At 44.4% G+C, this 23,062-nt stretch overlaps 29 non-coding genes across 29 annotated transcripts; 19 read left to right on the forward strand and 10 right to left on the reverse strand.

Annotated features, from left to right (window-relative positions):
* The first annotated feature begins 113 nt into the window (after positions 1-113).
* Positions 114-195, forward strand: trnas-aga (transfer RNA serine (anticodon AGA)). The gene has a single exon. It is a non-coding gene; the product is annotated as a tRNA-Ser (tRNA).
* A 181-nt stretch (positions 196-376) lies between these two features.
* Positions 377-458, reverse strand: trnal-uag (transfer RNA leucine (anticodon UAG)). Its single transcript has one exon. It is a non-coding gene; the product is annotated as a tRNA-Leu (tRNA).
* Positions 459-608: 150 nt separating this feature from the next.
* Positions 609-680, forward strand: trnag-ucc (transfer RNA glycine (anticodon UCC)). Its single transcript has one exon. It is a non-coding gene; the product is annotated as a tRNA-Gly (tRNA).
* Positions 681-1,528: 848 nt separating this feature from the next.
* On the forward strand, positions 1,529-1,610 carry trnas-aga (transfer RNA serine (anticodon AGA)). The gene has a single exon. It is a non-coding gene; the product is annotated as a tRNA-Ser (tRNA).
* A 180-nt stretch (positions 1,611-1,790) lies between these two features.
* Positions 1,791-1,872, reverse strand: trnal-uag (transfer RNA leucine (anticodon UAG)). Its single transcript has one exon. It is a non-coding gene; the product is annotated as a tRNA-Leu (tRNA).
* Positions 1,873-2,022: 150 nt separating this feature from the next.
* Positions 2,023-2,094, forward strand: trnag-ucc (transfer RNA glycine (anticodon UCC)). The gene has a single exon. It is a non-coding gene; the product is annotated as a tRNA-Gly (tRNA).
* A 1,890-nt stretch (positions 2,095-3,984) lies between these two features.
* Positions 3,985-4,066, forward strand: trnas-aga (transfer RNA serine (anticodon AGA)). Its single transcript has one exon. It is a non-coding gene; the product is annotated as a tRNA-Ser (tRNA).
* Positions 4,067-4,246: 180 nt separating this feature from the next.
* On the reverse strand, positions 4,247-4,328 carry trnal-uag (transfer RNA leucine (anticodon UAG)). The gene has a single exon. It is a non-coding gene; the product is annotated as a tRNA-Leu (tRNA).
* A 150-nt stretch (positions 4,329-4,478) lies between these two features.
* trnag-ucc (transfer RNA glycine (anticodon UCC)) lies at positions 4,479-4,550 on the forward strand. Its single transcript has one exon. It is a non-coding gene; the product is annotated as a tRNA-Gly (tRNA).
* A 1,890-nt stretch (positions 4,551-6,440) lies between these two features.
* On the forward strand, positions 6,441-6,522 carry trnas-aga (transfer RNA serine (anticodon AGA)). Its single transcript has one exon. It is a non-coding gene; the product is annotated as a tRNA-Ser (tRNA).
* A 180-nt stretch (positions 6,523-6,702) lies between these two features.
* trnal-uag (transfer RNA leucine (anticodon UAG)) lies at positions 6,703-6,784 on the reverse strand. The gene has a single exon. It is a non-coding gene; the product is annotated as a tRNA-Leu (tRNA).
* A 150-nt stretch (positions 6,785-6,934) lies between these two features.
* Positions 6,935-7,006, forward strand: trnag-ucc (transfer RNA glycine (anticodon UCC)). Its single transcript has one exon. It is a non-coding gene; the product is annotated as a tRNA-Gly (tRNA).
* Positions 7,007-8,379: 1,373 nt separating this feature from the next.
* Positions 8,380-8,461, forward strand: trnas-aga (transfer RNA serine (anticodon AGA)). The gene has a single exon. It is a non-coding gene; the product is annotated as a tRNA-Ser (tRNA).
* A 180-nt stretch (positions 8,462-8,641) lies between these two features.
* trnal-uag (transfer RNA leucine (anticodon UAG)) lies at positions 8,642-8,723 on the reverse strand. Its single transcript has one exon. It is a non-coding gene; the product is annotated as a tRNA-Leu (tRNA).
* Positions 8,724-8,873: 150 nt separating this feature from the next.
* Positions 8,874-8,945, forward strand: trnag-ucc (transfer RNA glycine (anticodon UCC)). Its single transcript has one exon. It is a non-coding gene; the product is annotated as a tRNA-Gly (tRNA).
* Positions 8,946-10,318: 1,373 nt separating this feature from the next.
* Positions 10,319-10,400, forward strand: trnas-aga (transfer RNA serine (anticodon AGA)). The gene has a single exon. It is a non-coding gene; the product is annotated as a tRNA-Ser (tRNA).
* A 180-nt stretch (positions 10,401-10,580) lies between these two features.
* On the reverse strand, positions 10,581-10,662 carry trnal-uag (transfer RNA leucine (anticodon UAG)). Its single transcript has one exon. It is a non-coding gene; the product is annotated as a tRNA-Leu (tRNA).
* Positions 10,663-10,812: 150 nt separating this feature from the next.
* On the forward strand, positions 10,813-10,884 carry trnag-ucc (transfer RNA glycine (anticodon UCC)). Its single transcript has one exon. It is a non-coding gene; the product is annotated as a tRNA-Gly (tRNA).
* Positions 10,885-12,774: 1,890 nt separating this feature from the next.
* On the forward strand, positions 12,775-12,856 carry trnas-aga (transfer RNA serine (anticodon AGA)). The gene has a single exon. It is a non-coding gene; the product is annotated as a tRNA-Ser (tRNA).
* A 180-nt stretch (positions 12,857-13,036) lies between these two features.
* Positions 13,037-13,118, reverse strand: trnal-uag (transfer RNA leucine (anticodon UAG)). The gene has a single exon. It is a non-coding gene; the product is annotated as a tRNA-Leu (tRNA).
* A 160-nt stretch (positions 13,119-13,278) lies between these two features.
* Positions 13,279-13,350, forward strand: trnag-ucc (transfer RNA glycine (anticodon UCC)). Its single transcript has one exon. It is a non-coding gene; the product is annotated as a tRNA-Gly (tRNA).
* A 3,427-nt stretch (positions 13,351-16,777) lies between these two features.
* trnas-aga (transfer RNA serine (anticodon AGA)) lies at positions 16,778-16,859 on the forward strand. The gene has a single exon. It is a non-coding gene; the product is annotated as a tRNA-Ser (tRNA).
* Positions 16,860-17,039: 180 nt separating this feature from the next.
* On the reverse strand, positions 17,040-17,121 carry trnal-uag (transfer RNA leucine (anticodon UAG)). Its single transcript has one exon. It is a non-coding gene; the product is annotated as a tRNA-Leu (tRNA).
* A 160-nt stretch (positions 17,122-17,281) lies between these two features.
* trnag-ucc (transfer RNA glycine (anticodon UCC)) lies at positions 17,282-17,353 on the forward strand. Its single transcript has one exon. It is a non-coding gene; the product is annotated as a tRNA-Gly (tRNA).
* A 2,398-nt stretch (positions 17,354-19,751) lies between these two features.
* Positions 19,752-19,833, forward strand: trnas-aga (transfer RNA serine (anticodon AGA)). Its single transcript has one exon. It is a non-coding gene; the product is annotated as a tRNA-Ser (tRNA).
* A 180-nt stretch (positions 19,834-20,013) lies between these two features.
* Positions 20,014-20,095, reverse strand: trnal-uag (transfer RNA leucine (anticodon UAG)). The gene has a single exon. It is a non-coding gene; the product is annotated as a tRNA-Leu (tRNA).
* A 160-nt stretch (positions 20,096-20,255) lies between these two features.
* On the forward strand, positions 20,256-20,327 carry trnag-ucc (transfer RNA glycine (anticodon UCC)). Its single transcript has one exon. It is a non-coding gene; the product is annotated as a tRNA-Gly (tRNA).
* Positions 20,328-22,712: 2,385 nt separating this feature from the next.
* Positions 22,713-22,794, forward strand: trnas-aga (transfer RNA serine (anticodon AGA)). The gene has a single exon. It is a non-coding gene; the product is annotated as a tRNA-Ser (tRNA).
* A 180-nt stretch (positions 22,795-22,974) lies between these two features.
* trnal-uag (transfer RNA leucine (anticodon UAG)) lies at positions 22,975-23,056 on the reverse strand. Its single transcript has one exon. It is a non-coding gene; the product is annotated as a tRNA-Leu (tRNA).
* Positions 23,057-23,062: the final 6 nt, after the last annotated feature.

Here is a 23,062-nt window from a genome sequence, read left to right on the forward strand (position 1 = left end):
CTTTAGAAGCATGCGCTTTGGCCTCAAAACTCCTCCTACTTTTGGCGGCAGGAAAAAAAAAGGCTACAACCCATACACACGCACAAGAAAAGGTTCCCGTAAGCAGCTAATGAGTTGATGTGGCCGAGTGGTTAAGGCGATGGACTAGAAGTCCATTGGGAATTTCCCGCGCAGGTTGGAATCCTGCCAACAACGTGGTTCATGTTGTTCCCGTACGGGCCTCTGCTGGCAGGCCATTTGGAGGAAGTAAAGAATCCCTGGTTGGCTTTTGACCAGGGCCAGATTTAGAATATGTCTTTTTTTGAAAGCTAAACTCAAACGGAAGCGCTGCCGACAGACATCACACAGCCTTGCTCTTGACCTTCGGCATGAGAACTGGCAGCGGTGGGATTTGAACCCACGCCTCCGAAGAGACTGGAGCCTAAATCCAGCGCCTTAGACCACTCGGCCACGCTACCTGTTGCTCGGTTGGACAAGAAATGCGACCAGCGAAACCGTGCAAAAAAAGGCGTTTCTATGATAGTAATTATCTTCAAACCATGTTCCGTGTGCATGGAACTTTAGATATCAATTACAGGCGCCACGGCACTGCGAAGGCATGTGTCCTTGCGATGGTGGTATAGTGGTAAGCATAGCTGCCTTCCAAGCAGTTGACCCGGGTTCGATTCCCGGCCATCGCACGCTGTACTTTTGAGTTATACTTGTGTATATGCAGTTTCATTCACAACTAAAGCTCTCAGAGGGCAATGGCCAAACTGTCAAACAGTTGAGTATTAGAGCATTTGAACTAATCCTCTTGGCAGATCGCATGATTGCGGACTGACAGGTATGAAACAGCCCCATAACATGAATGAGTGAATGCTGTTCACCCACTATAACAAGAATCAACAAAGCACATGACCCTGACGTGAAGTTGAACACGCAACTTTCTGATCTGGAGTGAGACGCGCTACCGTTGCGCCACAGAGGCAGCCCGAGTTGTCCGGTCCGATGGCGCTGTGTTACGTTATAGAAGAAACGCTCAAATAAGCTCTATTTTCAGAATCAAAAAGGTTTTCTGGCAATTGTCAGTGAACAAAATTCCCAAACTACAAGCGTACTTGGGTGGTAAGGTGCAGCATAGCATTTTAGCCTAAGTCCAAGACGTTTATAACACATGAGATTATTCAGCAACGCCTTGACAGGGATGACTAATGAGGCCAAAGAGTTCTTTTGGGGTCTCCCCACGTAGATTTAAATCCTGAGAGTAATGGCTTCTTCTGCTCAAGTGTGTGATGGGATTTTGTTTACTTTGCCAGTAACCCATTTTTAAGCCTATGGCTTTTGATTTCTTTCGATCGATCGATCGATCGATCTTTGCAAAGTAAATAAGTATTCAACTGCGGACTCTTGATTGACATTGCCATCCCTCTGAACTTTAGAAGCATGCGCTTTGGCCTCAAAACTCCTCCTACTTTTGGCGGCAGGAAAAAAAAAGGCTACAACCCATACACACGCACAAGAAAAGGTTCCCGTAAGCAGCTAATGAGTTGTTGAGGCCGAGTGGTTAAGGCGATGGACTAGAAATCCATTGGGAATTTCCCGCGCAGGTTCGAATCCTGCCAACAACGTGGTTTATGTTGTTCCCGTACGGGCCCCTGCTGGCAGGCCATTTGGAGGAAGTAAAGAATCCCTGGTTGGCTTTTGACCAGGGCCAGATTTAGAATATGTATTTTATGAAAGCTAAACTCAAACGGAAGCGCTGCCGACAGACATCTCACAGCCTTGCTCTTGACGTTCGGCATGAGAACTGGCAGCGGTGGGATTTGAATCCACGCCTCCGAAGAGACTGGAGCCTAAATCCAGCGCCTTAGACCACTTGGCCACGCTACCTGTTGCTCGGTTGGACAAGAAATGCGACCAGGGAAACCGTGCAAAAAAAGGCGTTTCTATGATAGTAATTATCTTCAAACCATGTTCCGTGTGCATGGAACTTTAGATATCAATTACAGGAGCCACGGCACTGCGAAAGCATGTGTCCTTGCGATGGTGGTATAGTGGTAAGCATAGCTGCCTTCCAAGCAGTTGACACGGGTTCGATTCCCGGCCATCGCACGCTGTATTTTTGAGTTATACTTGTGTATATGCAGTTTCATTCACAACTAAAGCTCTCAGAGGGCAATGGCCAAACTGTCAAACAGTTGAGTATTAGAGCATTTGAACTAATCCTCTTGGCAGATCGCATGATTGCGGACTGACAGGTATGAAACAGCCCCATAACATGAATGAGTGAATGCTGTTCACCCACTATAACAAGAATCAACAAAGCACATGACCCTGACGTGAAGTTGAACACGCAACTTTCTGATCTGGAGTGAGACGCGCTACCGTTGCGCCACAGAGGCAGCCCGAGTTGTCCGGTCCGATGGCGCTGTGTTACGTTATAGAAGAAACGCTCAAATAAGCTCTATTTTCAGAATCAAAAAGGTTTTCTGGCAATTGTCAGTGAACAAAATTCCCAAACTACAAGCGTACTTGGGTGGTAAGGTGCAGCATAGCATTTTAGCCTAAGTCCAAGATGTTTATAACACATGAGATTATTCAGCAACGCCTTGACAGGGATGACTAATGAGGCCAAAGAGTTCTTTTGGGGTCTCCCCACGTAGATTTAAATCCTGAGAGTAATGGCTTCTTCTGCTCAAGTGTGTGATGGGATTTTGTTTACTTTGCCAGTGCCCCAATTTTAAGCCTATGGCTTTTGATTTCTTTCGATCGATCGATCGATCGATCTTTGCAAAGTAAATAAGTATTCAACTGCGGACTCTTGATTGACATTGCCATCCCTCTGAACTTTAGAAGCATGCGCTTTGGCCTCAAAACTCCTCCTACTTTTGGCGGCAGGAAAAAAAGGCTACAACCCATACACACGCACAAGAAAAGGTTCCGATGGCGCTGTGTTACGTTATAGAAGAAACGTTTAAATAAGCTCTATTTTCAGAATCAAAAAGGTTTTCTGGCAATTGTCAGTGAACAAAATTCCCAAACTACAAGCGTACTTGGGTGGTAAGGTGCAGCATAGCATTTTAGCCTAAGTCCAAGATGTTTATAACACATGAGATTATTCAGCAACGCCTTGACAGGGATGACTAATGAGGCCAAAGAGTTCTTTTGGGGTCTCCCCACGTAGATTTAAATCCTGAGAGTAATGGCTTCTTCTGCTCAAGTGTGTGATGGGATTTTGTTTACTTTGCCAGTGCCCCATTTTTAAGCCGATGGCTTTTGATTTCTTTCGATCGATCGATCGATCGATCTTTGCAAAGTAAATAAGTATTCAACTGCGGACTCTTGATTGACATTGCCATCCCTCTGAACTTTAGAAGCATGCGCTTTGGCCTCAAAACTCCTCCTACTTTTGGCGGCAGGAAGAAAAGGCTACAACCCATACACACGCACAAGAAAAGGTTCCGATGGCTCTGTGTTACATTATAGAAGAAACGTTTAAATAAGCTCTATTTTCAGAATCAAAAAGGTTTTCTGGCAATTGTCAGTGAACAAAATTCCCAAACTACAAGCGTACTTGGGTGGTAAGGTGCAGCATAGCATTTTAGCCTAAGTCCAAGATGTTTATAACACATGAGATTATTCAGCAACGCCTTGACAGGGATGACTAATGAGGCCAAAGAGTTCTTTTGGGGTCTCCCCACGTAGATTTAAATCCTGAGAGTAATGGCTTCTTCTGCTCAAGTGTGTGATGGGATTTTTGTTACTTTGCCAGTGCCCCATTTTTAAGCCTATGGCTTTTGATTTCTTTCGATCGATCGATCGATCGATCTTTGCAAAGTAAATAAGTATTCAACTGCGGACTCTTGATTGACATTGCCATCCCTCTGAACTTTAGAAGCATGCGCTTTGGCCTCAAAACTCCTCCTACTTTTGGCGGCAGGAAAAAAAAAGGCTACAACCCATACACACTCACAAGAAAACGTTCCCGTAAGCAGCTAATGAGTTCTTGTGGCCGAGTGGTTAAGGCGATGGACTAGAAATCCATTGGGAATTTCCCGCGCAGGTTGGAATCCTGCCAACAACGTGGTTTATGTTGTTCCGGTACGGGCCCCTGCTGGCAGGCCATTTGGAGGAAGTAAAGAATCCCTGGTTGGCTTTTGACCAGGGCCAGATTTAGAATATGTATTTTATGAAAGCTAAACTCAAACGGAAGCGCTGCCGACAGACATCTCACAGCCTTGCTCTTGACGTTCGGCATGAGAACTGGCAGCGGTGGGATTTGAACCCACGCCTCCGAAGAGACTGGAGCCTAAATCCAGCGCCTTAGACCACTCAGCCACGCTACCTGTTGCTCGGTTGGACAAGAAATGCGACCAGCGAAACCGTGCAAAAAAAGGCGTTTCTATGATAGTAATTATCTTCAAACCATGTTCCGTGTGCATGGAACTTTAGATATCAATTACAGGGGCCACGGCACTGCAAAAGCATGTGTCCTTGCGATGGTGGTATAGTGGTAAGCATAGCTGCCTTCCAAGCAGTTGACCCGGGTTCGATTCCCGGCCATCGCATGCTGTACTTTTGAGTTATACTTGTGTATATGCAGTTTCATTCACAACTAAAGCTCTCAGAGGGCAATGGCCAAACTGTCAAACAGTTGAGTATTAGAGCATTTGAACTAATCCTCTTGGCAGATCGCATGATTGCGGACTGCCAGGTATGAAACAGCCCCATAACATGAATGAGTGAATGCTGTTCACCCACTATAACAAGAATCAACAAAGCACATGACCCTGACGTGAAGTTGAACACGCAACTTTCTGATCTGGAGTCAGACGCGCTACCGTTGCGCCACAGAGGCAGCCCGAGTTGTCCGGTCCGATGGCGCTGTGTTACGTTATAGAAGAAACGCTCAAATAAGCTCTATTTTCAGAATCAAAAAGGTTTTCTGGCAATTGTCAGTGAACAAAATTCCCAAACTACAAGCGTACTTGGGTGGTAAGGTGCAGCATAGCATTTTAGCCTAAGTCCAAGATGTTTATAACACATGAGATTATTCAGCAACGCCTTGACAGGGATGACTAATGAGGCCAAAGAGTTCTTTTGGGGTCTCCCCACGTAGATTTAAATCCTGAGAGTAATGGCTTCTTCTGCTCAAGTGTGTGATGGGATTTTGTTTACTTTGCCAGTGCCCCATTTTTAAGCCTATGGCTTTTGATTTCTTTCGATCGATCGATCGATCGATCTTTGCAAAGTAAATAAGTATTCAACTGCGGACTCTTGATTGACATTGCCATCCCTCTGAACTTTAGAAGCATGCGCTTTGGCCTCAAAACTCCTCCTACTTTTGGCGGCAGGAAGAAAAGGCTACAACCCATACACACGCACAAGAAAAGGTTCCGATGGCTCTGTGTTACGTTATAGAAGAAACGTTTAAATAAGCTCTATTTTCAGAATCAAAAAGGTTTTCTGGCAATTGTCAGTGAACAAAATCCTCAAACTACAAGCGTACTTGGGTGGTAAGGTGCAGCATAGCATTTTAGCCTAAGTCCAAGATGTTTATAACACATGAGATTATTCAGCAACGCCTTGACAGGGATGACTAATGAGGCCAAAGAGTTCTTTTGGGGTCTCCCCACGTAGATTTAAATCCTGAGAGTAATGGCTTCTTCTGCTCAAGTGTGTGATGGGATTTTTGTTACTTTGCCAGTGCCCCATTTTTAAGCCTATGGCTTTTGATTTCTTTCGATCGATCGATCGATCGATCTTTGCAAAGTAAATAAGTATTCAACTGCGGACTCTTGATTGACATTGCCATCCCTCTGAACTTTAGAAGCATGCGCTTTGGCCTCAAAACTCCTCCTACTTTTGGCGGCAGGAAGAAAAGGCTACAACCCATACACACGCACAAGAAAAGGTTCCGATGGCTCTGTGTTACGTTATAGAAGAAACGTTTAAATAAGCTCTATTTTCAGAATCAAAAAGGTTTTCTGGCAATTGTCAGTGAACAAAATTCCCAAACTACAAGCGTACTTGGGTGGTAAGGTGCAGCATAGCATTTTAGCCTAAGTCCAAGATGTTTATAACACATGAGATTATTCAGCAACGCCTTGACAGGGATGACTAATGAGGCCAAAGAGTTCTTTTGGGGTCTCCCCACGTAGATTTAAATCCTGAGAGTAATGGCTTCTTCTGCTCAAGTGTGTGATGGGATTTTGTTTACTTTGCCAGTAACCCATTTTTAAGCCTATGGCTTTTGATTTCTTTCGATCGATCGATCGATCGATCTTTGCAAAGTAAATAAGTATTCAACTGCGGACTCTTGATTGACATTGCCATCCCTCTGAACTTTAGAAGCATGCGCTTTGGCCTCAAAACTCCTCCTACTTTTGGCGGCAGGAAAAAAAAAGGCTACAACCCATACACACGCACAAGAAAAGGTTCCCGTAAGCAGCTAATGAGTTGATGTGGCCGAGTGGTTAAGGCGATGGACTAGAAGTCCATTGGGAATTTCCCGCGCAGGTTGAAATCCTGCCAACAACGTGGTTCATGTTGTTCCCGTACGGGCCCCTGCTGGCAGGCCATTTGGAGGAAGTAAAGAATCCCTGGTTGGCTTTTGACCAGGGCCAGATTTAGAATATGTATTTTATGAAAGCTAAACTCAAACGGAAGCGCTGCCGACAGACATCACACAGCCTTGCTCTTGACCTTCGGCATGAGAACTGGCAGCGGTGGGATTTGAACCCACGCCTCCGAAGAGACTGGAGCCTAAATCCAGCGCCTTAGACCACTCGGCCACGCTACCTGTTGCTCGGTTGGACAAGAAATGCGACCAGCGAAACCGTGCAAAAAAAGGCGTTTCTATGATAGTAATTATCTTCAAACCATGTTCCGTGTGCATGGAACTTTAGATATCAATTACAGGCGCCACGGCACTGCGAAGGCATGTGTCCTTGCGATGGTGGTATAGTGGTAAGCATAGCTGCCTTCCAAGCAGTTGACCCGGGTTCGATTCCCGGCCGTCGCACGCTGTACTTTTGAGTTATACTTGTGTATATGCAGTTTCATTCACAACTAAAGCTCTCAGAGGGCAATGGCCAAACTGTCAAACAGTTGAGTATTAGAGCATTTGAACTAATCCTCTTGGCAGATCGCATGATTGCGGACTGACAGGTATGAAACAGCCCCATAACATGAATGAGTGAATGCTGTTCACCCACTATAACAAGAATCAACAAAGCACATGACCCTGACGTGAAGTTGAACACGCAACTTTCTGATCTGGAGTGAGACGCGCTACCGTTGCGCCACAGAGGCAGCCCGAGTTGTCCGGTCCGATGGCGCTGTGTTACGTTATAGAAGAAACGCTCAAATAAGCTCTATTTTCAGAATCAAAAAGGTTTTCTGGCAATTGTCAGTGAACAAAATTCCCAAACTACAAGCGTACTTGGGTGGTAAGGTGCAGCATAGCATTTTAGCCTAAGTCCAAGATGTTTATAACACATGAGATTATTCAGCAACGCCTTGACAGGGATGACTAATGAGGCCAAAGAGTTCTTTTGGGGTCTCCCCACGTAGATTTAAATCCTGAGAGTAATGGCTTCTTCTGCTCAAGTGTGTGATGGGATTTTGTTTACTTTGCCAGTGCCCCATTTTTAAGCCTATGGCTTTTGATTTCTTTCGATCGATCGATCGATCGATCTTTGCAAAGTAAATAAGTATTCAACTGCGGACTCTTGATTGACATTGCCATCCCTCTGAACTTTAGAAGCATGCGCTTTGGCCTCAAAACTCCTCCTACTTTTGGCGGCAGGAAGAAAAGGCTACAACCCATACACACGCACAAGAAAAGGTTCCGATGGCTCTGTGTTACGTTATAGAAGAAACGTTTAAATAAGCTCTATTTTCAGAATCAAAAAGGTTTTCTGGCAATTGTCAGTGAACAAAATTCCCAAACTACAAGCGTACTTGGGTGGTAAGGTGCAGCATAGCATTTTAGCCTAAGTCCAAGACGTTTATAACACATGAGATTATTCAGCAACGCCTTGACAGGGATGACTAATGAGGCCAAAGAGTTCTTTTGGGGTCTCCCCACGTAGATTTAAATCCTGAGAGTAATGGCTTCTTCTGCTCAAGTGTGTGATGGGATTTTGTTTACTTTGCCAGTAACCCATTTTTAAGCCTATGGCTTTTGATTTCTTTCGATCGATCGATCGATCGATCAATCTTTGCAAAGTAAATAAGTATTCAACTGCGGACTCTTGATTGACATTGCCATCCCTCTGAACTTTAGAAGCATGCGCTTTGGCCTCAAAACTCCTCCTACTTTTGGCGGCAGGAAAAAAAAAGGCTACAACCCATACACACGCACAAGAAAAGGTTCCCGTAAGCAGCTAATGAGTTGATGTGGCCGAGTGGTTAAGGCGATGGACTAGAAGTCCATTGGGAATTTCCCGCGCAGGTTGGAATCCTGCCAACAACGTGGTTCATGTTGTTCCCGTACGGGCCCCTGCTGGCAGGCCATTTGGAGGAAGTAAAGAATCCCTGGTTGGCTTTTGACCAGGGCCAGATTTAGAATATGTATTTTATGAAAGCTAAACTCAAACGGAAGCGCTGCCGACAGACATCTCACAGCCTTGCTCTTGACGTTCGGCATGAGAACTGGCAGCGGTGGGATTTGAACCCACACCTCCGAAGAGACTGGAGCCTAAATCCAGCGCCTTAGACCACTCTGCCACGCTACCTGTTGCTCGGTTGGACAAGAAATGCGACCAGCGAAACCGTGCAAAAAAAGGCGTTTCTATGATAGTAATTATCTTCAAACCATGTTCCGTGTGCATGGAACTTCAGATATCAATTACAGGCGCCACGGCACTGCGAAGGCATGTGTCCTTGCGATGGTGGTATAGTGGTAAGCATAGCTGCCTTCCAAGCAGTTGACCCGGGTTCGATTCCCGGCCGTCGCACGCTGTACTTTTGAGTTATACTTGTGTATATGCAGTTTCATTCACAACTAAAGCTCTCAGAGGGCAATGGCCAAACTGTCAAACAGTTGAGTATTAGAGCATTTGAACTAATCCTCTTGGCAGATCGCATGATTGCGGACTGACAGGTATGAAACAGCCCCATAACATGAATGAGTGAATGCTGTTCACCCACTATAACAAGAATCAACAAAGCACATGACCCTGACGTGAAGTTGAACACGCAACTTTCTGATCTGGAGTGAGACGCGCTACCGTTGCGCCACAGAGGCAGCCCGAGTTGTCCGGACCGATGGCGCTGTGTTACGTTATAGAAGAAACGCTCAAATAAGCTCTATTTTCAGAATCAAAAAGGTTTTCTGGCAATTGTCAGTGAACAAAATTCCCAAACTACAAGCGTACTTGGGTGGTAAGGTGCAGCATAGCATTTTAGCCTAAGTCCAAGATGTTTATAACACATGAGATTATTCAGCAACGCCTTGACAGGGATGACTAATGAGGCCAAAGAGTTCTTTTGGGGTCTCCCCACGTAGATTTAAATCCTGAGAGTAATGGCTTCTTCTGCTCAAGTGTGTGATGGGATTTTGTTTACTTTGCCAGTGCCCCATTTTTAAGCCTATGGCTTTTGATTTCTTTCGATCGATCGATCGATCGATCTTTGCAAAGTAAATAAGTATTCAACTGCGGACTCTTGATTGACATTGCCATCCCTCTGAACTTTAGAAGCATGCGCTTTGGCCTCAAAACTCCTCCTACTTTTGGCGGCAGGAAGAAAAGGCTACAACCCATACACACGCACAAGAAAAGGTTCCGATGGCTCTGTGTTACGTTATAGAAGAAACGTTTAAATAAGCTCTATTTTCAGAATCAAAAAGGTTTTCTGGCAATTGTCAGTGAACAAAATTCCCAAACTACAAGCGTACTTGGGTGGTAAGGTGCAGCATAGCATTTTAGCCTAAGTCCAAGACGTTTATAACACATGAGATTATTCAGCAACGCCTTGACAGGGATGACTAATGAGGCCAAAGAGTTCTTTTGGGGTCTCCCCACGTAGATTTAAATCCTGAGAGTAATTGCTTCTTCTGCTCAAGTGTGTGATGGGATTTTGTTTACTTTGCCAGTAACCCATTTTTAAGCCTATGGCTTTTGATTTCTTTCGATCGATCGATCGATCGATCAATCTTTGCAAAGTAAATAAGTATTCAACTGCGGACTCTTGATTGACATTGCCATCCCTCTGAACTTTAGAAGCATGCGCTTTGGCCTCAAAACTCCTCCTACTTTTGGCGGCAGGAAAAAAAAAGGCTACAACCCATACACACGCACAAGAAAAGGTTCCCGTAAGCAGCTAATGAGTTGTTGAGGCCGAGTGGTTAAGGCGATGGACTAGAAATCCATTGGGAATTTCCCGCGCAGGTTCGAATCCTGCCAACAACGTGGTTTATGTTGTTCCCGTACGGGCCCCTGCTGGCAGGCCATTTGGAGGAAGTAAAGAATCCCTGGTTGGCTTTTGACCAGGGCCAGATTTAGAATATGTATTTTATGAAAGCTAAACTCAAACGGAAGCGCTGCCGACAGACATCTCACAGCCTTGCTCTTGACGTTCGGCATGAGAACTGGCAGCGGTGGGATTTGAATCCACGCCTCCGAAGAGACTGGAGCCTAAATCCAGCGCCTTAGACCACTTGGCCACGCTACCTGTTGCTCGGTTGGACAAGAAATGCGACCAGGGAAACCGTGCAAAAAAAGGCGTTTCTATGATAGTAATTATCTTCAAACCATGTTCCGTGTGCATGGAACTTTAGATATCAATTACAGGAGCCACTGCACTGCGAAAGCATGTGTCCTTGCGATGGTGGTATAGTGGTAAGCATAGCTGCCTTCCAAGCAGTTGACACGGGTTCGATTCCCGGCCATCGCACGCTGTATTTTTGAGTTATACTTGTGTATATGCAGTTTCATTCACAACTAAAGCTCTCAGAGGGCAATGGCCAAACTGTCAAACAGTTGAGTATTAGAGCATTTGAACTAATCCTCTTGGCAGATCGCATGATTGCGGACTGACAGGTATGAAACAGCCCCATAACATGAATGAGTGAATGCTGTTCACCCACTATAACAAGAATCAACAAAGCACATGACCCTGACGTGAAGTTGAACACGCAACTTTCTGATCTGGAGTGAGACGCGCTACCGTTGCGCCACAGAGGCAGCCCGAGTTGTCCGGTCCGATGGCGCTGTGTTACGTTATAGAAGAAACGCTCAAATAAGCTCTATTTTCAGAATCAAAAAGGTTTTCTGGCAATTGTCAGTGAACAAAATTCCCAAACTACAAGCGTACTTGGGTGGTAAGGTGCAGCATAGCATTTTAGCCTAAGTCCAAGATGTTTATAACACATGAGATTATTCAGCAACGCCTTGACAGGGATGACTAATGAGGCCAAAGAGTTCTTTTGGGGTCTCCCCACGTAGATTTAAATCCTGAGAGTAATGGCTTCTTCTGCTCAAGTGTGTGATGGGATTTTGTTTACTTTGCCAGTGCCCCATTTTTAAGCCTATGGCTTTTGATTTCTTTCGATCGATCGATCGATCGATCTTTGCAAAGTAAATAAGTATTCAACTGCGGACTCTTGATTGACATTGCCATCCCTCTGAACTTTAGAAGCATGCGCTTTGGCCTCAAAACTCCTCCTACTTTTGGCGGCAGGAAAAAAAGGCTACAACCCATACACACGCACAAGAAAAGGTTCCGATGGCGCTGTGTTACGTTATAGAAGAAACGTTTAAATAAGCTCTATTTTCAGAATCAAAAAGGTTTTCTGGCAATTGTCAGTGAACAAAATTCCCAAACTACAAGCGTACTTGGGTGGTAAGGTGCAGCATAGCATTTTAGCCTAAGTCCAAGATGTTTATAACACATGAGATTATTCAGCAACGCCTTGACAGGGATGACTAATGAGGCCAAAGAGTTCTTTTGGGGTCTCCCCACGTAGATTTAAATCCTGAGAGTAATGGCTTCTTCTGCTCAAGTGTGTGATGGGATTTTGTTTACTTTGCCAGTGCCCCATTTTTAAGCCGATGGCTTTTGATTTCTTTCGATCGATCGATCGATCGATCTTTGCAAAGTAAATAAGTATTCAACTGCGGACTCTTGATTGACATTGCCATCCCTCTGAACTTTAGAAGCATGCGCTTTGGCCTCAAAACTCCTCCTACTTTTGGCGGCAGGAAGAAAAGGCTACAACCCATACACACGCACAAGAAAAGGTTCCGATGGCTCTGTGTTACATTATAGAAGAAACGTTTAAATAAGCTCTATTTTCAGAATCAAAAAGGTTTTCTGGCAATTGTCAGTGAACAAAATTCCCAAACTACAAGCGTACTTGGGTGGTAAGGTGCAGCATAGCATTTTAGCCTAAGTCCAAGATGTTTATAACACATGAGATTATTCAGCAACGCCTTGACAGGGATGACTAATGAGGCCAAAGAGTTCTTTTGGGGTCTCCCCACGTAGATTTAAATCCTGAGAGTAATGGCTTCTTCTGCTCAAGTGTGTGATGGGATTTTTGTTACTTTGCCAGTGCCCCATTTTTAAGCCTATGGCTTTTGATTTCTTTCGATCGATCGATCGATCGATCTTTGCAAAGTAAATAAGTATTCAACTGCGGACTCTTGATTGACATTGCCATCCCTCTGAACTTTAGAAGCATGCGCTTTGGCCTCAAAACTCCTCCTACTTTTGGCGGCAGGAAAAAAAAAGGCTACAACCCATACACACTCACAAGAAAACGTTCCCGTAAGCAGCTAATGAGTTCTTGTGGCCGAGTGGTTAAGGCGATGGACTAGAAATCCATTGGGAATTTCCCGCGCAGGTTGGAATCCTGCCAACAACGTGGTTTATGTTGTTCCGGTACGGGCCCCTGCTGGCAGGCCATTTGGAGGAAGTAAAGAATCCCTGGTTGGCTTTTGACCAGGGCCAGATTTAGAATATGTATTTTATGAAAGCTAAACTCAAACGGAAGCGCTGCCGACAGACATCTCACAGCCTTGCTCTTGACGTTCGGCATGAGAACTGGCAGCGGTGGAATTTGAACCCACGCCTCCGAAGAGACTGGAGCCTAAATCCTGCGCCTTAGACCACTCGGCCACGCTACCTGTTGCTCAGTTGGACAAGAAATGCGACCAGCGAAACCGTGCAAAAAAAGGCGTTTCTATGATAGTAATTATCTTCAAACCATGTTCCGTGTGCATGGAACTTTAGATATCAATTACAGGCGCCGATTTGCGACACGGCACTGCGAAAGCATGTGTCCTTGCGATGGTGGTATAGTGGTAAGCATAGCTGCCTTCCAAGCAGTTGACCCGGGTTCGATTCTCGGCCATCGCATTCTGTACTTTTGAGTTATACTTGTGTATATGCAGTTTCATTCACAACTAAAGCTCTCAGAGGGCAATGGCCAAACTGTCAAACAGTTGAGTATTAGAGCATTTGAACTAATCCTCTTGGCAGATCGCATGATTGCGGAGTGACAGGTATGAAACAGCCCCATAACATGAATGAGTGAATGCTGTTCACCCACTATAACAAGAATCAAGAAAGTACATGACGCTGACGTGAAGTTGAACACGCAACTTTCTGATCTGGAGTCAGACGCGCTACCGTTGCGCCACAGAGGCAGCCCGAGTTGTCCGGTCCGATGGCGCTGTGTTACGTTATAGAAGAAACGCTCAAATAAGCTCTATTTTCAGAATCAAAAAGGTTTTCTGGCAATTGTCAGTGAACAAAATTCCCAAACTACAAGCGTACTTGGGTGGTAAGGTGCAGCATAGCATTTTAGCCCAAGTCCAAGATGTTTATAACACATGAGAGTATTCAGCAACGCCTTGACAGGGATGACTAATGAGGCCAAAGAGTTCTTTTGGGGTCTCCCCACGTAGATTTAAATCCTGAGAGTAATGGCTTCTTCTGCTCAAGTGTGTGATGGGATTTTGTTTACTTTGCCAGTGCCCCATTTTTAAGCCTATGGCTTTTGATTTCTTTCGATCGATCGATTGATCTTTGCAAAGTAAATAAGTATTCAACTGCGGACTCTTGATTGACATTGCCATCCCTCTGAACTTTAGAAGCATGCGCTTTGGCCTCAAAACTCCTCCTACTTTTGGCGGCAGGAAAAAAAGGCTACAACCCATACACACGCACAAGAAAAGGTTCCGATGGCGCTGTGTTACGTTATAGAAGAAACGTTTAAATAAGCTCTATTTTCAGAATCAAAAAGGTTTTCTGGCAATTGTCAGTGAACAAAATTCCCAAACTACAAGCGTACTTGGGTGGTAAGGTGCAGCATAGCATTTTAGCCTAAGTCCAAGATGTTTATAACACATGAGATTATTCAGCAACGCCTTGACAGGGATGACTAATGAGGCCAAAGAGTTCTTTTGGGGTCTCCCCACGTAGATTTAAATCCTGAGAGTAATGGCTTCTTCTGCTCAAGTGTGTGATGGGAGTTTGTTTACTTTGCCAGTGCCCCATTTTTAAGCCTATGGCTTTTGATTTCTTTCGATCGATCGATCGATCTTTGCAAAGTAAATAAGTATTCAACTGCGGACTCTTGATTGACATTGCCATCCCTCTGAACTTTAGAAGCATGCGCTTTGGCCTCAAAACTCCTCCTACTTTTGGCGGCAGGAAAAAAAGGCTACAACCCATACACACGCACAAGAAAAGGTTCCGATGGCGCTGTGTTACGTTATAGAAGAAACGTTTAAATAAGCTCTATTTTCAGAATCAAAAAGGTTTTCTGGCAATTGTCAGTTAACAAAATTCCCAAACTACAAGCGTACTTGGGTGGTAAGGTGCAGCATAGCATTTTAGCCCAAGTCCAAGATGTTTATAACACATGAGATTATTCAGCAACGCCTTGACAGGGATGACTAATGAGGCCAAAGAGTTCTTTTGGGGTCTCCCCACGTAGATTTAAATCCTGAGAGTAATGGCTTCTTCTGCTCAAGTGTCTGATGGGATTTTGTTTACTTTGCCAGTGCCCCATTTTTAAGCCTATGGCTTTTGATTTCTTTCGATCGATCGATTGATCTTTGCAAAGTAAATAAGTATTCAACTGCGGACTCTTGATTGACATTGCCATCCCTCTGAACTTTAGAAGCATGCGCTTTGGCCTCAAAACTCCTCCTACTTTTGGCGGCAGGAAAAAAAGGCTACAACCCATACACACGCACAAGAAAAGGTTCCGATGGCGCTGTGTTACGTTATAGAAGAAACGTTTAAATAAGCTCTATTTTCAGAATCAAAAAGGTTTTCTGGCAATTGTCAGTGAACAAAATTCCCAAACTACAAGCGTACTTGGGTGGTAAGGTGCAGCATAGCATTTTAGCCTAAGTCCAAGATGTTTATAACACATGAGATTATTCAGCAACGCCTTGACAGGGATGACTAATGAGGCCAAAGAGTTCTTTTGGGGTCTCCCCACGTAGATTTAAATCCTGAGAGTAATGGCTTCTTCTGCTCAAGTGTGTGATGGGATTTTGTTTACTTTGCCAGTGCCCCATTTTTAAGCCTATGGCTTTTGATTTCTTTCGATCGATCGATCGATCTTTGCAAAGTAAATAAGTATTCAACTGCGGACTCTTGATTGACATTGCCATCCCTCTGAACTTTAGAAGCATGCGCTTTGGCCTCAAAACTCCTCCTACTTTTGGCGGCAGGAAAAAAAGGCTACAACCCATACACACGCACAAGAAAAGGTTCCGATGGCGCTGTGTTACGTTATAGAAGAAACGTTTAAATAAGCTCTATTTTCAGAATCAAAAAGGTTTTCTGGCAATTGTCAGTGAACAAAATTCCCAAACTACAAGCGTACTTGGGTGGTAAGGTGCAGCATAGCATTTTAGCCTAAGTCCAAGATGTTTATAACACATGAGATTATTCAGCAACGCCTTGACAGGGATGACTAATGAGGCCAAAGAGTTCTTTTGGGGTCTCCCCACGTAGATTTAAATCCTGAGAGTAATGGCTTCTTCTGCTCAAGTGTGTGATGGGATTTTGTTTACTTTGCCAGTGCCCCATTTTTAAGCCTATGGCTTTTGATTTCTTTCGATCGATCGATCGATCTTTGCAAAGTAAATAAGTATTCAACTGCGGACTCTTGACTGACATTGCCATCCCTCTGAACTTTAGAAGCATGCGCTTTGGCCTCAAAACTCCTCCTACTTTTGGCGGCAGGAAAAAAAGGCTACAACCCATACACACGCACAAGAAAAGGTTCCGATGGCGCTGTGTTACGTTATAGAAGAAACGTTTAAATAAGCTCTATTTTCAGAATCAAAAAGGTTTTCTGGCAATTGTCAGTGAACAAAATTCCCAAACTACAAGCGTACTTGGGTGGTAAGGTGCAGCATAGCATTTTAGCCTAAGTCCAAGATGTTTATAACACATGAGATTATTCAGCAACGCCTTGACAGGGATGACTAATGAGGCCAAAGAGTTCTTTTGGGGTCTCCCCACGTAGATTTAAATCCTGAGAGTAATGGCTTCTTCTGCTCAAGTGTGTGATGGGATTTTGTTTACTTTGCCAGTGCCCCATTTTTAAGCCTATGGCTTTTGATTTCTTTCGATCGATCGATCGATCTTTGCAAAGTAAATAAGTATTCAACTGCGGACTCTTGATTGACATTGCCATCCCTCTGAACTTTAGAAGCATGCGCTTTGGCCTAAAAACTCCTCCTACTTTTGGCGGCAGGAAAAAAAGGCTACAACCCATACACATGCACAAGAAAAGGTTCCCGCAAGCAGCTAATGAGTTGTTGTGGCCGAATGGTTAAGGCGATGGACTAGAAATCCATTGGGAATTTCCCGCGCAGGTTCGAATCCTGCCAACAACGTGGTTCATGTTGTTCCCGTACGGTCCCCTGCTGGCAGGCCATTACGCGGAAGTAAAGAATCCCTGGTTGGCTTTTGACCAGGGCCAGATTTAGAATATGTATTTTATGAAAGCTAAACTCAAACGGAAGCGCTGCCGACAGACATCACACAGCCTTGCTCTTGACGTTCGGCATGAGAACTGGCAGCGGTGGAATTTGAACCCACGCCTCCGAAGAGACTGGAGCCTAAATCCAGCGCCTTAGACCACTCGGCCACGCTACCTGTTGCTCAGTTGGACAAGAAATGCGACCAGCGAAACCGTGCAAAAAAAGGCGTTTCTATGATAGTAATTATCTTCAAACCATGTTCCGTGTGCATGGAACTTTAGATATCAATTACAGGCGCCGATTTGCGACACGGCACTGCGAAAGCATGTGTCCTTGCGATGGTGGTATAGTGGTAAGCATAGCTGCCTTCCAAGCAGTTGACCCGGGTTCGATTCTCGGCCATCGCATTCTGTACTTTTGAGTTATACTTGTGTATATGCAGTTTCATTCACAACTAAAGCTCTCAGAGGGCAATGGCCAAACTGTCAAACAGTTGAGTATTAGAGCATTTGAACTAATCCTCTTGGCAGATCGCATGATTGCGGAGTGACAGGTATGAAACAGCCCCATAACATGAATGAGTGAATGCTGTTCACCCACTATAACAAGAATCAAGAAAGTACATGACGCTGACGTGAAGTTGAACACGCAACTTTTCTGATCTGGAGTCAGACGCGCTACCGTTGCGCCACAGAGGCAGCCCGAGTTGTCCGGTCCGATGGCGCTGTGTTACGTGATAGAAGAAACGCTCAAATAAGCTCTATTTTGAGAATCAAAAAGGTTTTCTGGCAATTGTCAGTGAACAAAATTCCCAAACTACAAGCGTACTTGGGTGGTAAGGTGCAGCATAGCATTTTAGCCCAAGTCCAAGATGTTTATAACACATGAGAGTATTCAGCAACGCCTTGACAGGGATGACTAATGAGGCCAAAGAGTTCTTTTGGGGTCTCCCCACGTAGATTTAAATCCTGAGAGTAATGGCTTTTTCTGCTCAAGTGTGTGATGGGATTTTGTTTACTTTGCCAGTGCCCCATTTTTAAGCCTATGGCTTTTGATTTCTTTCGATCGATCGATTGATCTTTGCAAAGTAAATAAGTATTCAACTGCGGACTCTTGATTGACATTGCCATCCCTCTGAACTTTAGAAGCATGCGCTTTGGCCTCAAAACTCCTCCTACTTTTGGCGGCAGGAAAAAAAGGCTACAACCCATACACACGCACAAGAAAAGGTTCCGATGGCGCTGTGTTACGTTATAGAAGAAACGTTTAAATAAGCTCTATTTTCAGAATCAAAAAGGTTTTCTGGCAATTGTCAGTGAACAAAATTCCCAAACTACAAGCGTACTTGGGTGGTAAGGTGCAGCATAGCATTTTAGCCTAAGTCCAAGATGTTTATAACACATGAGATTATTCAGCAACGCCTTGACAGGGATGACTAATGAGGCCAAAGAGTTCTTTTGGGGTCTCCCCACGTAGATTTAAATCCTGAGAGTAATGGCTTCTTCTGCTCAAGTGTGTGATGGGATTTTGTTTACTTTGCCAGTGCCCCATTTTTAAGCCTATGGCTTTTGATTTCTTTCGATCGATCGATCGATCTTTGCAAAGTAAATAAGTATTCAACTGCGGACTCTTGATTGACATTGCCATCCCTCTGAACTTTAGAAGCATGCGCTTTGGCCTCAAAACTCCTCCTACTTTTGGCGGCAGGAAAAAAAGGCTACAACCCATACACACGCACAAGAAAAGGTTCCGATGGCGCTGTGTTACGTTATAGAAGAAACGTTTAAATAAGCTCTATTTTCAGAATCAAAAAGGTTTTCTGGCAATTGTCAGTTAACAAAATTCCCAAACTACAAGCGTACTTGGGTGGTAAGGTGCAGCATAGCATTTTAGCCCAAGTCCAAGATGTTTATAACACATGAGATTATTCAGCAACGCCTTGACAGGGATGACTAATGAGGCCAAAGAGTTCTTTTGGGGTCTCCCCACGTAGATTTAAATCCTGAGAGTAATGGCTTCTTCTGCTCAAGTGTGTGATGGGATTTTGTTTACTTTGCCAGTGCCCCATTTTTAAGCCTATGGCTTTTGATTTCTTTCGATCGATCGATTGATCTTTGCAAAGTAAATAAGTATTCAACTGCGGACTCTTGATTGACATTGCCATCCCTCTGAACTTTAGAAGCATGCGCTTTGGCCTCAAAACTCCTCCTACTTTTGGCGGCAGGAAAAAAAGGCTACAACCCATACACACGCACAAGAAAAGGTTCCGATGGCGCTGTGTTACGTTATAGAAGAAACGTTTAAATAAGCTCTATTTTCAGAATCAAAAAGGTTTTCTGGCAATTGTCAGTGAACAAAATTCCCAAACTACAAGCGTACTTGGGTGGTAAGGTGCAGCATAGCATTTTAGCCTAAGTCCAAGATGTTTATAACACATGAGATTATTCAGCAACGCCTTGACAGGGATGACTAATGAGGCCAAAGAGTTCTTTTGGGGTCTCCCCACGTAGATTTAAATCCTGAGAGTAATGGCTTCTTCTGCTCAAGTGTGTGATGGGATTTTGTTTACTTTGCCAGTGCCCCATTTTTAAGCCTATGGCTTTTGATTTCTTTCGATCGATCGATCGATCGATCTTTGCAAAGTAAATAAGTATTCAACTGCGGACTCTTGATTGACATTGCCATCCCTCTGAACTTTAGAAGCATGCGCTTTGGCCTCAAAACTCCTCCTACTTTTGGCGGCAGGAAAAAAAGGCTACAACCCATACACACGCACAAGAAAAGGTTCCCGTAAGCAGCTAGTGAGTTGTTGTGGCGGAGTGGTTAAGGCGATGGACTAGAAATCCATTGGGAATTTCCCGCGCAGGTTCGAATCCTGCCAACAACGTGGTTCATGTTGTTCCCGTACGGGCCCCTGCTGGCAGGCCATTTGGCGGAAGTAAAGAATCCCTGGTTGGCTTTTGACCAGGGCCAGATTTAGAATATGTATTTTATGAAAGCTAAACTCAAACGGAAGCGCTGCCGACAGACATCACACAGCCCTGCTCTTGACGTTCGGCATGAGAACTGGCAGCGGTGGAATTTGAACCCACGCCTCCGAAGAGACTGGAGCCTAAATCCTGCGCCTTAGACCACTCGGCCACGCTACCTGTTGCTCAGTTGGACAAGAAATGCGACCAGCGAAACCGTGCAAAAAAAGGCGTTTCTATGATAGTAATTATCTTCAAACCATGTTCCGTGTGCATGGAACTTTCGATATCAATTACAGGCGCCGATTTGCGACACTGCACTGCGAAAGCATGTGTCCTTGCGATGGTGGTATAGTGGTAAGCATAGCTGCCTTCCAAGCAGTTGACCCGGGTTCGATTCTCGGCCATCGCATGCTGTACTTTTGAGTTATACTTGTGTATATGCAGTTTCATTCACAACTAAAGCTCTCAGAGGGCAATGGCCAAACTGTCAAACAGTTGAGTATTAGAGCATTTGAACTAATCCTCTTGGCAGATCGCATGATTGCGGAGTGACAGGTATGAAACAGCCCCATAACATGAATGAGTGAATGCTGTTCACCCACTATAACAAGAATCAACAAAGTACATGACGCTGACGTGAAGTTGAACACGCAACTTTCTGATCTGGAGTCAGACGCGCTACCGTTGCGCCACAGAGGCAACCCGAGTGGTCCGGTCCGATGGCGCTGTGTTACGTTATAGAAGAAACGCTCAAATAAGCTCTATTTTCAGAATCAAAAAGGTTTTCTGGCAATTGTCAGTGAACAAAATTCCCAAACTACAAGCGTACTTGGGTGGTAAGGTGCAGCATAGCATTTTAGCCTAAGTCCAAGATGTTTATAACACATGAGATTATTCAGCAACGCCTTGACAGGGATGACTAATGAGGCCAAAGAGTTCTTTTGGGGTCTCCCCACGTAGATTTAAATCCTGAGAGTAATGGCTTCTTCTGCTCAAGTGTGTGATGGGATTTTGTTTACTTTGCCAGTGCCCCATTTTTAAGCCTATGGCTTTTGATTTCTTTCGATCGATCGATCGATCTTTGCAAAGTAAATAAGTATTCAACTGTGGACTCTTGATTGACATTGCCATCCCTCTGAACTTTAGAAGCATGCGCTTTGGCCTCAAAACTCCTCCTACTTTTGGCGGCAGGAAAAAAAGGCTACAACCCATACACACGCACAAGAAAAGGTTCCGATGGCGCTGTGTTACGTTATAGAAGAAACGTTTAAATAAGCTCTATTTTCAGAATCAAAAAGGTTTTCTGGCAATTGTCAGTGAACAAAATTCCCAAACTACAAGCGTACTTGGGTGGTAAGGTGCAGCATAGCATTTTAGCCCAAGTCCAAGATGTTTATAACACATGAGATTATTCAGCAACGCCTTGACAGGGATGACTAATGAGGCCAAAGAGTTCTTTTGGGGTCTCCCCACGTAGATTTAAATCCTGAGAGTAATGGCTTCTTCTGCTCAAGTGTGTGATGGGATTTTGTTTACTTTGCCAGTGCCCCATTTTTAAGCCTATGGCTTTTGATTTCTTTCGATCGATCGATCGATCTTTGCAAAGTAAATAAGTATTCAACTGCGGACTCTTGATTGACATTGCCATCCCTCTGAACTTTAGAAGCATGCGCTTTGGCCTCAAAACTCCTCCTACTTTTGGCGGCAGGAAAAAAAGGCTACAACCCATACACACGCACAAGAAAAGGTTCCGATGGCGCTGTGTTACGTTATAGAAGAAACGTTTAAATAAGCTCTATTTTCAGAATCAAAAAGGTTTTCTGGCAATTGTCAGTGAACAAAATTCCCAAACTACAAGCGTACTTGGGTGGTAAGGTGCAGCATAGCATTTTAGCCTAAGTCCAAGATGTTTATAACACATGAGATTATTCAGCAACGCCTTGACAGGGATGACTAATGAGGCCAAAGAGTTCTTTTGGGGTCTCCCCACGTAGATTTAAATCCTGAGAGTAATGGCTTCTTCTGCTCAAGTGTGTGATGGGATTTTGTTTACTTTGCCAGTGCCCAATTTTTAAGCCTATGGCTTTTGATTTCTTTCGATCGATCGATCTTTGCAAAGTAAATAAGTATTCAACTGCGGACTCTTGATTGACATTGCCATCCCTCTGAACTTTAGAAGCATGCGCTTTGGCCTCAAAACTCCTCCTACTTTTGGCGGCAGGAAAAAAAGGCTACAACCCATACACACGCACAAGAAAAGGTTCCGATGGCGCTGTGTTACGTTATAGAAGAAACGCTCAAATAAGCTCTATTTTCAGAATCAAAAAGGTTTTCTGGCAATTGTCAGTGAACAAAATTCCCAAACTACAAGCGTACTTGGGTGGTAAGGTGCAGCATAGCATTTTAGCCTAAGTCCAAGATGTTTATAACACATGAGATTATTCAGCAACGCCTTGACAGGGATGACTAATGAGGCCAAAGAGTTCTTTTGGGGTCTCCCCACGTAGATTTAAATCCTGAGAGTAATGGCTTCTTCTGCTCAAGTGTGTGATGGGATTTTGTTTACTTTGCCAGTGCCCCATTTTTAAGCCTATGGCTTTTGATTTCTTTCGATCGATCAATCTTTGCAAAGTAAATAAGTATTCAACTGCGGACTCTTGATTGACATTGCCATCCCTCTGAACTTTAGAAGCATGCGCTTTGGCCTCAAAACTCCTCCTACTTTTGGCGGCAGGAAAAAAAGGCTACGACCCATACACACGCACAAGAAAAGGTTCCCGTAAGCAGCTAATGAGTTGTTGTGGCTGAGTGGTTAAGGCGATGGACTAGAAATCCATTGGGAATTTCCCGCGCAGGTTCGAATCCTGCCAACAACGTGGTTCATGTTGTTCCCGTACGGGCCCCTGCTGGCAGGCCATTTGGCGGAAGTAAAGAATACCTGGTTGGCTTTTGACCAGGGCCAGATTTAGAATATGTATTTTATGAAAGCTAAACTCAAACGGAAGCGCTGCCGACAGACATCACACAGCCCTGCTCTTGACGTTCGGCATGAGAACTGGCAGCGGTGGAATTTGAACCCACGCCTCCGAAGAGACTGGAGCCTAAATCCTGCGCCTTAGACCACTCGGCCACGCTACCTGTTGC

The sequence above is a fragment of the Eucyclogobius newberryi genome, unplaced genomic scaffold (genome assembly GCF_026437365.1).
Source record: "Eucyclogobius newberryi isolate DKJ021-1_F unplaced genomic scaffold, fEucNew1.0.hap1 SCAF_36, whole genome shotgun sequence".
NCBI lineage: Eukaryota > Metazoa > Chordata > Actinopteri > Gobiiformes > Gobiidae > Eucyclogobius > Eucyclogobius newberryi.